This window comes from Rana temporaria, chromosome 12 (genome assembly GCF_905171775.1).
Source record: "Rana temporaria chromosome 12, aRanTem1.1, whole genome shotgun sequence".
Taxonomy (NCBI): Eukaryota; Metazoa; Chordata; class Amphibia; order Anura; family Ranidae; genus Rana; species Rana temporaria.
Window position 1 is genome coordinate 30,424,922 of NC_053500.1, and position 15,040 is coordinate 30,439,961.

Here is a 15,040-nt window from a genome sequence, read left to right on the forward strand (position 1 = left end):
TTGTTTACGTAAGGCTTTTTTGGGCGTAAAGTTACCCCTGCTCTATGAGGCGTACCAATCTTAGGTATGGACGTCGGAACAGCGTAACATTTTTCACGTTTTACGTCGTTTGCATAAGTCGTCCGTGAATGGGGCTGGACGTATGTTACGTTCACGCCGACTAGGCATTGAGCGGGCGCAATTTCATTTGAAAATTTGACGTGATACTGAGCATGCGCCGTTCGATAAAAGCGTAATTTACGTGGGGTCACAAAACATTTACATACAACACGCCCCCTACCAGCCTAGTTTGAATTAGGCGGGCTTACGCCGTATCAGATACACTACGCCGCCGTAGAGCGGAAGATGTTTCTGAATACGGGACCTGCTGCTCTAAGTTACGGCGGCGTAGTGTATCTGAGATACGCTACGCCCGCCTAAAGATAGGCGTTTTTTTGAGAATCTGGGCCTCTGACTTCTGAGTTCATGCTTTTTTCAGGGTCAGTGAATCAGAAAGTACTGAAGCAGAGACAGGCAGGTAACAATCATTTTAAAATAGAGACCAACAATAGCAGCCTACATATTATCTCTCATTATGTACTATAACAAGCTGAAGGGCATGGTGTATAAGCCACATCACCCAATTAAAATCATATTTCATTCATTTTAATTTATAACATTGCTGAAATTCAATTAGCTGCCAAGGATTATAGATTGTGTACGAACAGCCCCAATTCCAAGAAAATTGGGACACTGTGTAAAATCTACATAAAAACCAAATACAATGATTTGCAACTCCCATATTTTGTTTACAATCAAAAATAGAAAACATATCAAATGTGCCTGATTGGACTCTTTTTGATGTGTTTATAGGAGCCTGGTAGCATGGATAACACTGTGATGTGTGGTATATTTGGAAATGTATCCAAATAAGCTCTAACTCAGGGGTTCCCAACCTCCGGACCGTTGATGTCTGGGCCGCACAGCAGGAGATGAGTGGCTACCGCGGTTCGCACAGGGCTGTCGCACACCGCTGCTGCAGCTCACCTCCTGCTGTGTGGCCATGCCTGGGTGTCCTCTCCTGGTTCCTCCGCCGAGCCGACAATGTCATCCTATCAGCCGGGAACGGAGCAGGAGGAGCTGCAGATTGGAATGGAGAGCTCTGGAGGAGCCGTGAGAGGACACACTGACTGATAATAGGTACGAGGCCCTGTGCAGGAGATGCAGAGCCTGGAATGTGGAAATGTGATGTGTGATGTTAGAGAGGAAAGGAGGGGGGGCAGACTGCAGGAGCACTGTGATGACGGAGGCTGTGATTGCAAGGGGTATTGTAATATAAAGGGGACTGCACTGTAATCATTACAGTGCACCTTTACTGTGCAGTTTCCTTTATATCACAGTGCCTCTTTACAGTGCAGTCCCCATTACATCACAGCCCCTTTACAGTGCAGTCCACTTAATATCACAGTGCCCCTGTTACAGAGCAGCCCCCCTTTACATTACACTGCCCCCATTACAGAGCAGTCAAAGTTATATTAATGTATAGGGACTGCACTGTAACGGGGCACTGTATTGTAAAGGGGACTGTGATGAGATGGGGAACTGAGGACCCGGTGGGACTGCTTTAAAGGGGGAACTATGAAAAGGGGACTGAGGACTGTGGACATTGATATATAGGGGGAACTGTGCTGTAATTCACTCCGTGAATATTGCCATCCCCCAACCCGAGTTTTCTTGCAGTACTGTAAAGCACAGATTCACTTTGAGGAGAACCCTTCACTGACCAGTTATCCAGCCTTCCATAATTTCCTTTTTTTTTTAAAAGCCCATGGCGTGTGAAACACACCCAAAAACTCCACCCTGTGCCAAAAAAATGTGCACACACATCAAGAGTGAAACACGAAAACGTGCAACGGGTGCTACGTCTATCCTCCATAAAGAAGGACCTGACCCCGTTAGGCTCCAGACAGGGACTGAGGTACTTCACATGGTCCGTGCAGCCGAAGCCACACGGACCCCATTCTTTGGATTGTCTGCCGAAACAGAACCCACCCAAGTACTAGGTGGGGCTCCCCCGAAGGCGAACTAAGCCAGAACTAAGCCAGAAGGCCATGTCCACCCACTCCCAAGACGTTCAGGACAGGCCCGAGGACCTGCACCCTACTAATCACACTATGACAAATCGTGACACCAAACAAAAAAATACATAAAAGTGACAAACACGGGGGTAAATAAAAGAAAGTGGGGGAGAAGAAAGATGAGGAAGAGTGAAAGTGACCATCATGCAATACGATGGCCGGCCCTCCGTCCAGGAAACAGAAAATTCCTCTGGTCCCAGCCAAAAGGCCCGGCCCTAGAGGAAGGTGTAAAAAACGTGTGTATGGTGATGTGACCAAGGTGCCACACTTGAAGTGCCCTCTCAAACACTTGTGCAAGTACGGCACCCCTGGACTGCCACTCCAGGGGCACAATCACCATAGGCTTTTCATACAACCCTGACCAACAGCCCGGACAGTCACAGCCTCCTTCCCCACCAGGAAGGAACGAGAGCTCTGTAAGCTCAGGGAGAGAGAGACTATAAGCTCACCCCCGTCGTCTCTTTAGCTCCCTACCTAATTATACTCGGGAGGTAGTAGCCAAAATCCTCAGACCCCCCCTAACAGTAGGGTGGGGTCGACGTTCCCTCTCAAGAAACTGGCAGGTTAGGAACTTCATCAAATCCAGGCCAGAAGGCCAGGGACCCGACCCTTCAGCTTCGACCGCATGTTTCTCCATCCCGATCAGAAGGCTTTCACCTCCAAGTTTTGCATCCGCCACCACCATCCCTTTCCATTTCGTGGTGTACTAGGGACAGTTAGCATAGCGCCACCTCCTGGCAACTGATAAGAACAGATACTACACTTGATCTTAGCCAAAAGGCCGAGAAGCCATAATCTATTACTATAGCAGATATGCAAGATAAATTACATTCCGGGTTCCTAGAGAAGTTGATTATTATTCTAGCTATTACTTCTGTAAAAACAAAGGACTCTTAATGTGACTGAGAAAACCCCAGTGAAATATATAACTTGTTAAATTTCTCTGGCTCGGAGAGTTCCATAGCGCAGTAAATAATCCTCTTGTTTATAGAATGTCTGGAAGGCAGTCATGCCAACACAAAATAATACAGTAGATAAAATGTGCCCAGAATTCATTATTGGTGTAATTATTCAGCTTTCTTTTCGACAAGTGTAACACGCTGGCATTTCCTCTGGCAACCTCAGCAGGTATCTGGCAAACAGTCAGCATTGTATTAAAAAAGCATATATTACTTTTTTGTTGCTGAATAATTCACAGATTTTTTTTCAGAGCCTAAATTACAATGTAAGCAGCCGGTATGGTGAAGGTATAACTGGATAGATATACATAGAAAATTGGAAAAGTTATATTTTGTGTGGAAGTTGCAGGAGGACACATACAAGGATTTTATTTATTTTGGATATTAACCGGTTGCCGACCGCCGCATGTATATCGGGACCCCCCCCCCCCCCCCCCCCCCCCCCCCCCCGGTACATGCGGCGGTCGGAAACCCGGAGGGAGCGATCCGGGACGAGGGCGCGGCTATTTGTTTCTAGCCGCCCCGGAGCGATCGCTCCCCGGAGCTGAAGAACGGGGAGAGCCGTATGTAAAAACGGCTTCCCCGTGCTTCAGTGTGGCGGCTGCATTGTTCGAGTCATCCCTTTTATAGGGAGACACGATCGATGACGTCAGTCCTACAGCCACACCCCCCTACAGTTGTAAACACACACTAGGTGAACCCTAACTCCTTCAACGCCCCCTGTGGTTAACTCCCAAACGGCAACTGTCATTTTCACAATAAACAATGCAATTTAAATGCATTTTTTGCTGTGAAAATGACAATGGTCCCAAAAATGTGTCAAAATTGTCCGAAGTGTCCGCCATAATGTCGCAGTCACGGAAAAAATCGCTGATCGCCGCCATTAGTAGTAAAAAAATAAATAATTAATAAAAAATGCAATAAAAATATCCCCTATTTTGAAAACGCTATAAATTTAGCGCAAACCAATCGATAAACGCTTATTGCAATTTTTTTAACAAAAATATGTAGAAGAATACGTATCGGCCTAAACTGAGGAAGAAAATTTTTTTTATATATGTTTTTGGGGGATATTTATTATAGCAAAAAGTAAAAAATATTGCATTTTTTTCAAAATTGTCGCTCTATTTTTGTTTATAGCGCAAAAAATAAAAACCACAGAGGTGATCAAATACCACCAAAAGAAAGCTCTATTTGTGGGGGAAAAAAGAACGCCAATTTTGTTTGGGAGCCACGTCGCACAACCGCGCAATTGTCTGTTAAAGCGACACAGTGCCGAATCGCAAAACCTGGCCTGGGCATTTAGCTGCCTAAAGGTCCGGGGCTTAACCGGTTAAAAAAATATTCCCAATGCTTTCCCAAATAAAGGGTTAACATGAATATGTGAAAACTGCTGGAACTAGGGTTGCCACCTCATCCCTTTAAAACAGAACACATGTGAATTACACAGGTTCTGTGGCTAATTAAGGTGGTAATTAGACTCACTTGGTGCCTTACCTGCATTAAATCAGCCACAGAACCTGTGTAATTCATATGTGTTCTGTTTTAAAGGGATGAGGTGGCAACCCTAGCTGGAACGTTTGAGTGAGAGTTCCTTTCTTAATATTTCTCACAATGTAAGCTGGATTGGGTCTTAACTGATCCATGTCCCCAAATGTAAGACGTATGATCCCAAACTAAGCAGATTTTATCGACGAGAGACTAATCCATACCAATTAAACTAATAATCACAGCGCACACAAGGAGAGATCAATAGGCGAGGCAAGGACAAAGATTTATCACCACTAATTACCCATAAGTCACAGCCAGACAGGTGCTCAGCTAACACTTTTTAGATAATGGTCAATCAGTGTGATAATTACACAGTAATGACCAATAACACCAAAAGAAAAAAAACAACTCCTCAGCTGTCAAAAGTGTGTGAAGTAATATTAACCACTTAAGGACCGCCTAACGCAGATATACGTCGGCAGAATGGCACGGCTGGGCACAATCACGTACCTGTACATCCCCTTTAAGTGCCCAGCCATGGGTCGCACTCGCTGCAGTTGCGGCCGCGGACCCGATCCGCTGGAGTCCCGCGAACGGTCACAGGAGCTGAAGAACGGGGAGAGGTGTAAAACACACCTTCACCGTTCTTCACAGTGGCAGTGTCACTGATCGTCTGTTCCCTGATATAGGGAAAGACGATCAGTGATGTCACAAGTCCAACCTCGCCCCCCTACAGTTAGAAACACACATGAGGTCACACTTAACCCCTACAGCGCCCCCTAGTGGTTAACTCCTAAACTGCAATTGTCATTTTCACAGTAATCAATGCATTTTTATAGCACTTTTTGCTGTGAAAATGACAATGGTCCCAAAAATGTGTCAAAATTGGCCGATGTGTCCGCCATAATGTCGCAGTCACAAAAAAAAAAAATCGCTGATCGCCGCCATTAGTAGTAAAAAAAAATAATAATAAAAATGCCATAAAACTATTCCCTATTTTGTAAACGCTATAAATTTTGCGCGAACCAATCGTTAAACGCTTGGCAGTATCCACCATCAAGGAAGCTAGGATTTTATTAGTAAACGGCAGTGATCCAGACCTAAGATAATTATCATCAGAGATAACTTATTTGACTTATGCTGTGCAATTTTGTTTTCTTTCCCAGAGTTCCGCTTTAAGCTTTCAAAAGTAAAAGACCTGCATAAGAAAAGGCACTTCATATTTCCATCCTAGCCAGAAAAGCCTTTTCTCTGTTTTCTCTTCAATCCTGGTTTGTTCTTCTTACTAAGTGATCAACATCCCAGAAGACCAATCCCTGTAACTAAGCCCTGACAACCATTCTCCTGTCTTATAGGAGAACTAAATTGGCAAATAAGGTGTCTTTTATTGAACAGGGGAGAAGGGGTGAGCATGACTGGGCAACAGTGCTGAAATTTTATGTAAGACAGGGTAATTGCTTGAACTTTCTTTCATATATTTTTTAACTGTTTATGATTTTTTTTTTTATTACTAGTATTCATATTAAAGCTTTGTTTCTAAAAATAAAGAATTTATTAAATTTGGTATCATAAGACAAAATTCATAAAGCGTTATGGGTTTTCCTAAAAAAAAAAACAATAAAAAAAAAAGTAGAAGCTGTTTGTCTTCAGATTTTCTCTCTCTAAACTTCATATTTCAGACATTAAAGCTAAAAAGAAAAAAATAACAGGATTTTTGCTATATATCTATCTATTTAGCTGTCTCTCTGTCTGTCTATTTATCTATCTATCTATCCATCCATCCATCCATCCATCCATCCATCCATCTATCCATCCATCCATCTATCTATCTATCTATCTATCTATCTATCTATCTATCTATCTATCTATCTATCTATCTATCTAATTCCTTCACTTTGTTTTGTAGGCCTGAAAAATCACACATAGAAAGGGTTATATTTTTTTATAGAAAGGGTTATATTCTTTAAATAAAGAATAAAAAAAAAGGGTTATAATTGTTGCTTAAATTACAATGTGGCTCAATACGAGCATTTTAGATACAATTTGTGCTTAATGATGCTTTAAAACTGTGGCCCCCAAATCAAGTTGAACATAATTTTTGCACATGACCTGTGAAGCCGGGATGAGGAAAACTGCACTCACAACTCAGAGCAGAGAGAAGGTATCTTACGGGCTTAAACCTGTTAATCTGAAGGTGACCTTTTTGACTTCCTACAGTTACAAGAAGCATCAATACATTATTTGGAATCCTGTCTGTGTGTAGATACTGTAGATGGCATATCCCTAATAAATATTGTGCTTGTGCCTAGATGTTAGTTCAGTTGTTTATGTTGCTGTTGTATTTGCATGAGGAAAGTGCTTGTGGAGAATGTGCAATAATTGGGGGCATGTAAATATAGCCAATAGTATTTTATTTTGTATAGATGCGAGTTGTCTATACATAAAATATAACAAGATATTGCTTTGTAAATGAACTTGTTTATGTATGAACAGTGCATGTGGTAATTGTGCCTCTGTGTAAGAATATATGTCAGTTATGGAGCTTGTTAAAAGGGCACCATGAGAGGAATTTGTGAGCTGCAATTACTGGCTTCCTTCCAGAAATGCTAATTGCTTGGCTGTGTCTGGCTTAAATTATTTTGATCTACAGACCAAGAACAATCAGGCTGTAAATTAAAAGGCAAGTTCACTGTTACAGAAAATCTGTATGGTGAACATACACTGGACACCCCCCTGTCCCGCTATACAGGTGACCCACGATCGCCTGTTGTGAGACACCAGGATGTCGCTTTACAGGTCCAGGGATTTGAAATCTTCTCATCTTCTCCAGCGCTCACAGGATGGGTTCTTACTGGTCAGCGCCATTCATGTGATGGCACCAACCAATTAGAATGCCTTCTATCCGTACACGCTGAGAGGTATGGATAGGAGATTAAGCCGCTGGGATTTCAAATCCCAGGACCGGTGTCTCACAGCGGTTGATCGCGGAAATCCTGTAAAGCGGGACCAGGGGGTGGATGGGGAGGGGGTGCAGTGTAAGTTCACTTTACAGATTTTCTGTAAAAGTGAACTTACACGTTAAAGTCAGAAAAGTGTTAGAATGTAGATTTAATTTGTGATATGGGATAACCGTTGAGAGGGTTTCAGCATGACAGCCAGGAAACTCTCAGCTGTAGAGGTCAACAATGGCATCCTTCATTATTCTCTCATGAAAGGTGTACTTTAAAGTGACACTAAACTCTTAAAATGAACAAAAAAAAATCTATTCAAAGTATATACTGTCTTCTTAACTCAAAAAGCCCATTCTATTGCTCTCGGCCTCCTCCAAGCCTTCAAACTCCTTTTTTTGCTGCTGTGATCCAACTTCCTGTTAGAGAGAGGCTACGCTCATTCTACTTGATCCCACTGTATGTAGGAATGTAGCCACCCTTTCTTGCTTGCTCCCAAGTTGGACTACAGACTATGACTATGTAATGTGTAGTGTGTTTAGAGAAGAGCATGTGACTGCATCTAATGTGATCTGCTCATTCCAAAGAAATGGAAGTGAGGGGGAAAGAAGCAGTTCAGGAGCTCAGTGGACATTACAAGGAGGCAGAAAAACACAGTAAGAAACACTTTAATGAAAAATGGATGACAGGGTGAATTTGTATAGATTATTCTTGGTGAATAAATATATTGTTTAGTGTCACTTTAAATTGAACACCTAGTTTGGGTGACCCTGATGCTGCTACAGAAGAAAGAAAAGTATGTGCTGCCCAGCCAATAGGATTTATGTTTACAATTTCTAAACTGTACTAGTGTAGTGCCTTTACTGGGCAGCACAGATACCCTTCTTTTTTCTTCTACAAATGTGTGCTTGAGTCCTGCCATTCTGTCCCTGTAGAAACTGTATTTTAGTGCAAGACTGACTTTCTGTGCCTGTGTAGACAATAAAAACTATGTATCATTTTTGGTATCATAAAAAACTGTTGCATTTGGCTGATAGTGAATGAAATGTGTATTTTTAATATCTTTTTAAAGATATTAAATCTAGCTTATTTATTGTAGAAAAAAGCAATGTGCACAGTGTAGCAGCCTCATTAATCAATCAGATTTTGTCCACCAGAGATTTGTATCTACTAGAGCTACGTTTCTCAACCTATTTTCAGTCAGGATAGGTTTACACTTGTGTGTGTGCGTCTTCATGTGTTTTGTGGTGCGTTTTTGCATTTGTGATTCAGTTTCATGCTTCAATTATATATTATATTTTGAATTATCGAAGTGCAAACATAAGGGCGAAATGCTACGCAGGCGGCATAAAGTGTCAACATGAAAATAATGACAACAATGAGCTTCAGGAATAACATACTGGCAATCAAAGGATCACCAATAGGAATAGACAGAAAGTGCAAGCAGGGCCGTAAAGAAAAGAGAAAGGGGGGGGGTGAAGAAGAATTAAAAGTAGAAGTGCAGAAAGAAGAGGGAGAGAGTAGAAAGAAACAGTCTGTCTCATATTTTATCTGTAACTACTGCCAGCAGCTATAGGCACTACCAGTAATCCCTGCCAGCAGAACACATAAGAGCTGTGGGAAGAAATCCCCCTTCAACACCGACTGTGTTAATGAGGCAATCAAGCTATTTTCTGTTTAAATTTTTTTTATTAATTTTAGGGCTGTTACTGATTAAAATGTTCGTGTTCGATTTTTTTTTTAATCGATTAATCGACTAATTTCGATTAATTATAACGCACATACAGATCCAACTACTTTTAGCTGATCTCCTTGCATTGCAACTCTGCATTAGTAAGTGGTAAATGTGGTATACACTATATACAATCACCCGACACTAGTTAGTTTCCACAATCCATGACTTTACTTCACAGTTCACACAAATACGTTTTAAATTCAAATTGTAGCACTGACGGAAGCAATTTTTTCTTATTAAACTTTAAGAAAAACTTACTGTCAGTCACTTTATGTAGGCAAGTAGGCATCACTTTAGCCAGTCACGCAGACATACCAGAGTGTTTATATTTTCTGGAAGCAGACACGATCGCATTTTATTGACAATATACCCTGAAGAACTGAGGCTTACAGCCGCAATCGCGACTATGTTTACTTACGGGACCCGGGCGTGACGTCATCACATCGCGCCCGGGTCCTCCGACGGTAATAGAGATGACTGGTGACCAGTCATCTCTATACTTCCTGCCAGCGCTGGACGATTCTTTCTCCGGGCCCCCGATGGCACGGGAGAGCCCGGAGAAGCACCGGATGGCGGCGGGAGGGGGGGATGTCCCCTCCTGCCGCCTGTAAGAACGATCTAGCGGCGGAATCGCCGCTATGATCATTCTTACGTTGTGCAGAATCGCCGGCACAAGAGATAGATATCTGGATGATGCCTCTCGCTGCAGGCATCATTCAGATATCCCCCTTCAAAGTCCAGGACGTCATATGACGTCCACTCTGGATGGTAGAGACACTTTGTGGATGTCATATGACGGCGGCTGGTATGGAAGTGGTTAAGAGACGGTCTGGCACGGCATATGAGACATATACATAGCTTCCCAGATTATGGTAAGTGGCAGTGTACAGCAGTTGGAAAAACAAACTTATTAACAGCATAGGAACAAACAAGGAAATGATAACAGAATGCATCCATCTAGAACAGTAAGTTTGTTCACTAAATTAGACCCCAGGTACACTCTCTTTGAATATCTCCCAGAAGTACTTTAAAACTTTTCATTCTAAACCAGGTAGCCATAGTTTTATATCAGGACTAAAATAAAATAAAGAAAAATACAAGAAAAGAAAAGAAGAAAATAAGAGAAAAGGGGAGAGTAAAGAAATGGAAGAAGAAGGAATAGTACTCAATCAGGAATATGCCTCCAGGCATCTGGCACCTGTAAATAAGTCCAGACCTTATTAAAAAGAGCTTGTTTATCCCTTAAGACACTCACAATCTTTTCGTTAAGCATAATCCAGGTTAACTTGTGCTTCAGTAAAGCCAGGTCAACCATTGGGCTTTTCTAAGCTGTAGCGATAGCCATCTTAGCTGCCAAGAACATGAAATAAAATAAAGTCTGCATATGTCTTGGGATGCCACCCACTGGTTTATTTAGAAATGCAAACCAGGCATCCTTGAAGATATTGACCAACGTGACTGAATGTATCAATGAATGGACACAAATCCAAAATCGTCTGACCTTGGGACATGTCCACCAGATGTGAAGGGTCATTCCCACCTCTCTGCAACCCCTACAGCAGGAATAAGCAATTAGCGGACCTCCTGCTGTTGCAAAACTACAAGTCCCATCATGCCTCTGCCTCTGGGTGTCATGCTTATGTCTGTCAGAGTCATGCTATGCCTCATGGGACTTGTAGTTCTGCAACAGCTGGAGGTCCGCTAATTGCATATCCCTGCCCTACAGCATAAAGAGGAGCAGCCTGGACACATGTGTAATAGGTGTTCTAAAACAAAATAACATCTAGAATAAACTATATAGCTTTCCTCAACTGGAAGCAACATTCACGATAGCCTTATGAATTCAAGTATTTCAGGGAATCAAGATACTTTCTTTTCTTCTACCCGCGGTGGAAGGAAATAAATTGAATCATCAATGGCTTGCATTATCCTTGTTATCTTTTTTCGGCCACACCTCCTAATCACTGCGAGTCCCTAGATACCAACGTTTTATGCACAATGAACTTCCATTCACCACACACTGACACTCAATGATCCCTCCCACATACACCTTTTAGCAGGGTTTGCTATACCTGACTAAACCCCTCTCCTACATCAAATTCAGATTAGCAGGGACAGTGAACGCAATGCTGGTCCATAGAGTCAAAAAAAATTGTCACCTGTGATCCCTTGCATCCCTAAAGCCTGGTACACAACACTATTTTATTTATTTTTCATTCTTTTGTGTTCTGATAGTTTGCTGTTCTTTTTTGTTCTGATAGGGGAGCGGTCCCCCCACCAGAACACTCCAGTCAGCGTTCTCAGCCATTTGCTGAGAGTGCTGATCAGGAGTCGGTCAGCTGCAAGCTTCCCAGCATGCTCGTCCGACAAAAGCCGACTAAACGGCTGGCTTCTGTTGGACCGGCTGCCTTACACACGGGCCAAATGTCCGTCAGTTTTTTTTAACCGACCGATGTCGCCCGACATTCGCGCCTGGTGTAGGGGGCTTAATAAACTCAGACAGCACTCCGGTTGAGAAAGACTGTACTAAAGTAAAACCTGACTGGTTGCTATGAGCTACTGCACTTTGCATATCATCAATGGGCTTTAATATGACTAAATAAATAAGCCTGAATGTTTGTGAGTGTTGAAAGCCAGTCTGTGCATGGTCAACCTATTATCCTCCCAGTGAGTAGTATGTAAACGTGTGTATAGGGATCCCGTGTGTTGTGATCTTGTCTTTACAGGATTCCTGTGTTCATTGAATCCATACAGTTTGCCTAGGATTGTGTTGAGATGATGTTGTACTCTCTCTGGTCATCAAGCACAGGGCCTCATGGTTTCTCTTCCCTTTGAAAGGCTAAAATGCAACCTGCGGCTGGAACGCAAGCCAAGATCATCTGCCAGGCAAGGGCATATACCTTCCTCCCTGCTCCATGTGACTCGGCGGGTTAACTAACTGTAGCACATCTTGACTGTCTAAGGTTTATATTTGGACTCCTTTAACAACAACATTTTTTACTTGAAAAGCAACTCAATTCCAAATGTATTTCTCTGTGTTCAGTCGAGAGTGTCATGGTTTGACCCTGCAAGTCTATACTGTTTTCTGTGTTTCCTGGCAGGAAGAACAACACCGAACCCAGCATGGATGTGACAGATGTAGCTGAGTATTTTCCAATGAAGAATCCACTAGAAAGCAGAATGATACAACATTACTGTGCTCTCTTGTCTATTCTCCATATGGAAAACACAGGCCAGTGATACAAGTAGTTTAGTTCAAAAGCCAAGATCAGCTTGTCACAGCCAAGCTGGGAAACTGGGGAGATCACCATCTAATATTTTCTAAACAGAGATTAGGACCAAAAGGGGATTGAACTCTGCCCCACTCCTCACAAAATTATAATTATGTTTTGGATGGAGTTTTTGTAAATCAGGCACTGCATAAGGAAACAAGGATGCTAATGGTGTGGTAACCCATAGTAATCCACTCTGTATTGGTTTACTGTAAAGATGAACGCTTACTTTAAGTTACTACACTTATCCTCGATGATTCCATGTAAAAGCAGTTAAAGCGGAGGTTCACCCTAAAACAATTATATACCATTCCATCCAGCATACTGCCAACATGTACAGTATGCTGTTTTTTTTTTTTCTTTTTCGCTGTACATACCGTTTTATACTTCTTTTTCTTTTCTCACTCCCGCTGGGAATAGGCGTTCCTATGAAGAGGCGTAGATGATTGACGTGCGGATAAGGCGCGTCACGCGTTTCGAAAATAGCTGAACTGGGACTCGGCTATATACGGCGCCTGCGCAGTCAGCTCTACACGGCTCCTAGTCTGTGCGCAGGCGCCGTATAGCGCCGTATAGAGCCGAGTCTCAGTCCGGCTATTTTCTGAACGCGTGACGCCCCTAATCCACACGTCAATCATCTACGCCTCTTCATAGCAACGCCTATTCCCCGCGGGAGTGAGAAAATAAAAAAGTATAAAACAGTATGTACAGCGGAAAAAAAAAAAACAGCATACTGTACATGTCGGCAGTATGCTGGATGGAATGGTATATAATTGTTTTAGGGTGAATCTTCGCTTTAAGCAGTAACTCCAGAAAACCAATAAGAAATCATCTTTCATCAGTTTCAAATATGAAATAAGATTTATGGTTGGTTACTGCACACAGCCATGTCATATTATTAAAAATACAGTCCACCCAATACGGATACAATTTTGCATATACAATGGGTTGTATCAACCAAGGGTGTCCTAAAATTTTAGGGGTGAAATTTTCCCTATGAAAATCCCATTTTTAACTCCTAGCCATGAAGTGTCATTCCACCTTTTCAAAAAAGAAGAGTCTCAAACCTACTGTTGCAATCTATGCATTCATGAAACAGTCAACAGGAGGACCTCACAGCCAAGGGATGGAATGCTGAATTTAGAAGTACAGATCTCTCCAGCAATGTCCTCATGAGACATTTAAATCTAATGAGTCATTCAACCTGTTAGATTCTGTCCAAACTAGACATAATTCATAACTCTAGGGCTACATACACACTGACATACATGACATATTATAAAATGACACGGCTCACATAATTAATCATGAAAGACACCTATAAGGCTTTACCAGAGGTAATACTTTGAAGACCTGACAAGACAGCAAACACAATGTTTAATAAAGTGATAGAGCAATGGCAGTATACATAAATACACTTAGATAATGAAAGGATACGGTTACATTGTTGTGAAAATTAAGGCCCAGATTCTCAAAGGGCTTATGACGGCGCAACGCTATGTACGCCGTCGTAAGTCCTAATCTGGGCCATCGTATCTATGCGACTGATTCTTAGAATCAGTTACGCATAGATATCCATTAGATCCGACAGACGTAAGGCTCTTACGCCATCGGATCTTAAATGCAATTTTTTTTTTGTCCGCTAGGTGTCGCCTCCGTCGTTTTCCCCGTCAAGTATGCAAATTAGCTAGATAAGCAAATTCCCGAACGTACTCGTGGTCGACGCAGTGAAGTTACGATGTTTACGTTAGGTTTGCCCGGCGTAAAGTTGCCCCTACAATATGAGGGGCAATCAATGTTAAGTATGGCCGTCGTTCCCGCGTCGAAATTTAAAAATGTACATAGTTTGCGTAAGTCGTCCGTGAATAGGGCTGGACGCCATTTACGTTCACGTCAAAACCAATGACGTCCTTGTGACGTCATTTGGAGCAATGCACCCTGGGATATTTTACGGACGGCGCATGCGCAGTACGTTCGGCGCGGGAACGCGCTTAATTTAAATACTACACGCCCCCTACCCGCCTAATTTGAATAAGGCGGGCTTGCGCCGGGTGATTTACGCTACGCCGCCGCAACTTTACAGGCAAGTGCTCTGTGAATAAAGCACTTGCCTGTAAAACTTGCGGCGGCGTAACGTAAATGAGATACGTTACGCCCGCACAGTTTTGCGCGATTTTACGAGAATCTGGGCCTAAAGGTCTAAGTGAAAATGAAATGTGTATTTTTAATAACCCATTTTCCATTGAAAGTTTATTATGGGTTATTATGACTGTATCGCAGCAACCAATAAGAATTTATCTCAAACAGAGACAAACACAGTGAACTAACATCTGATTGACTGCTATACATTGCTCTGCAGTAAGACAAGCCCCTCAACGCCCTACAAACATTTTTGAAAATAGATTTTTTTTTGTTCAAGCCATTGTGGTCTAAATCAAAGAACATGACAATTATTGGCTTTAGCAGATAAAGAAAAAAAAGAAAACTGAATCTACTCTTGATGAGATATGTGTATATA

The 15,040-nt window shown here is 42.3% G+C and overlaps 1 protein-coding gene, 1 long non-coding RNA gene and 1 pseudogene across 3 annotated transcripts in view; 1 reads left to right on the forward strand and 2 right to left on the reverse strand.

The window, feature by feature from the left end:
- KCNH6 (potassium voltage-gated channel subfamily H member 6) overlaps positions 1–15,040 on the forward strand; it is a 231,965-nt gene that overhangs the window by 190,339 nt on the left and 26,586 nt on the right. The gene's annotated exons all lie outside the window — the stretch shown is intronic.
- The window catches only part of LOC120918857, a 94,848-nt gene that overhangs the window by 30,494 nt on the left and 49,314 nt on the right, over positions 1–15,040 (reverse strand). The window lies entirely within an intron of this gene.
- Positions 2,763–2,910, reverse strand: LOC120919659 (annotated as a pseudogene).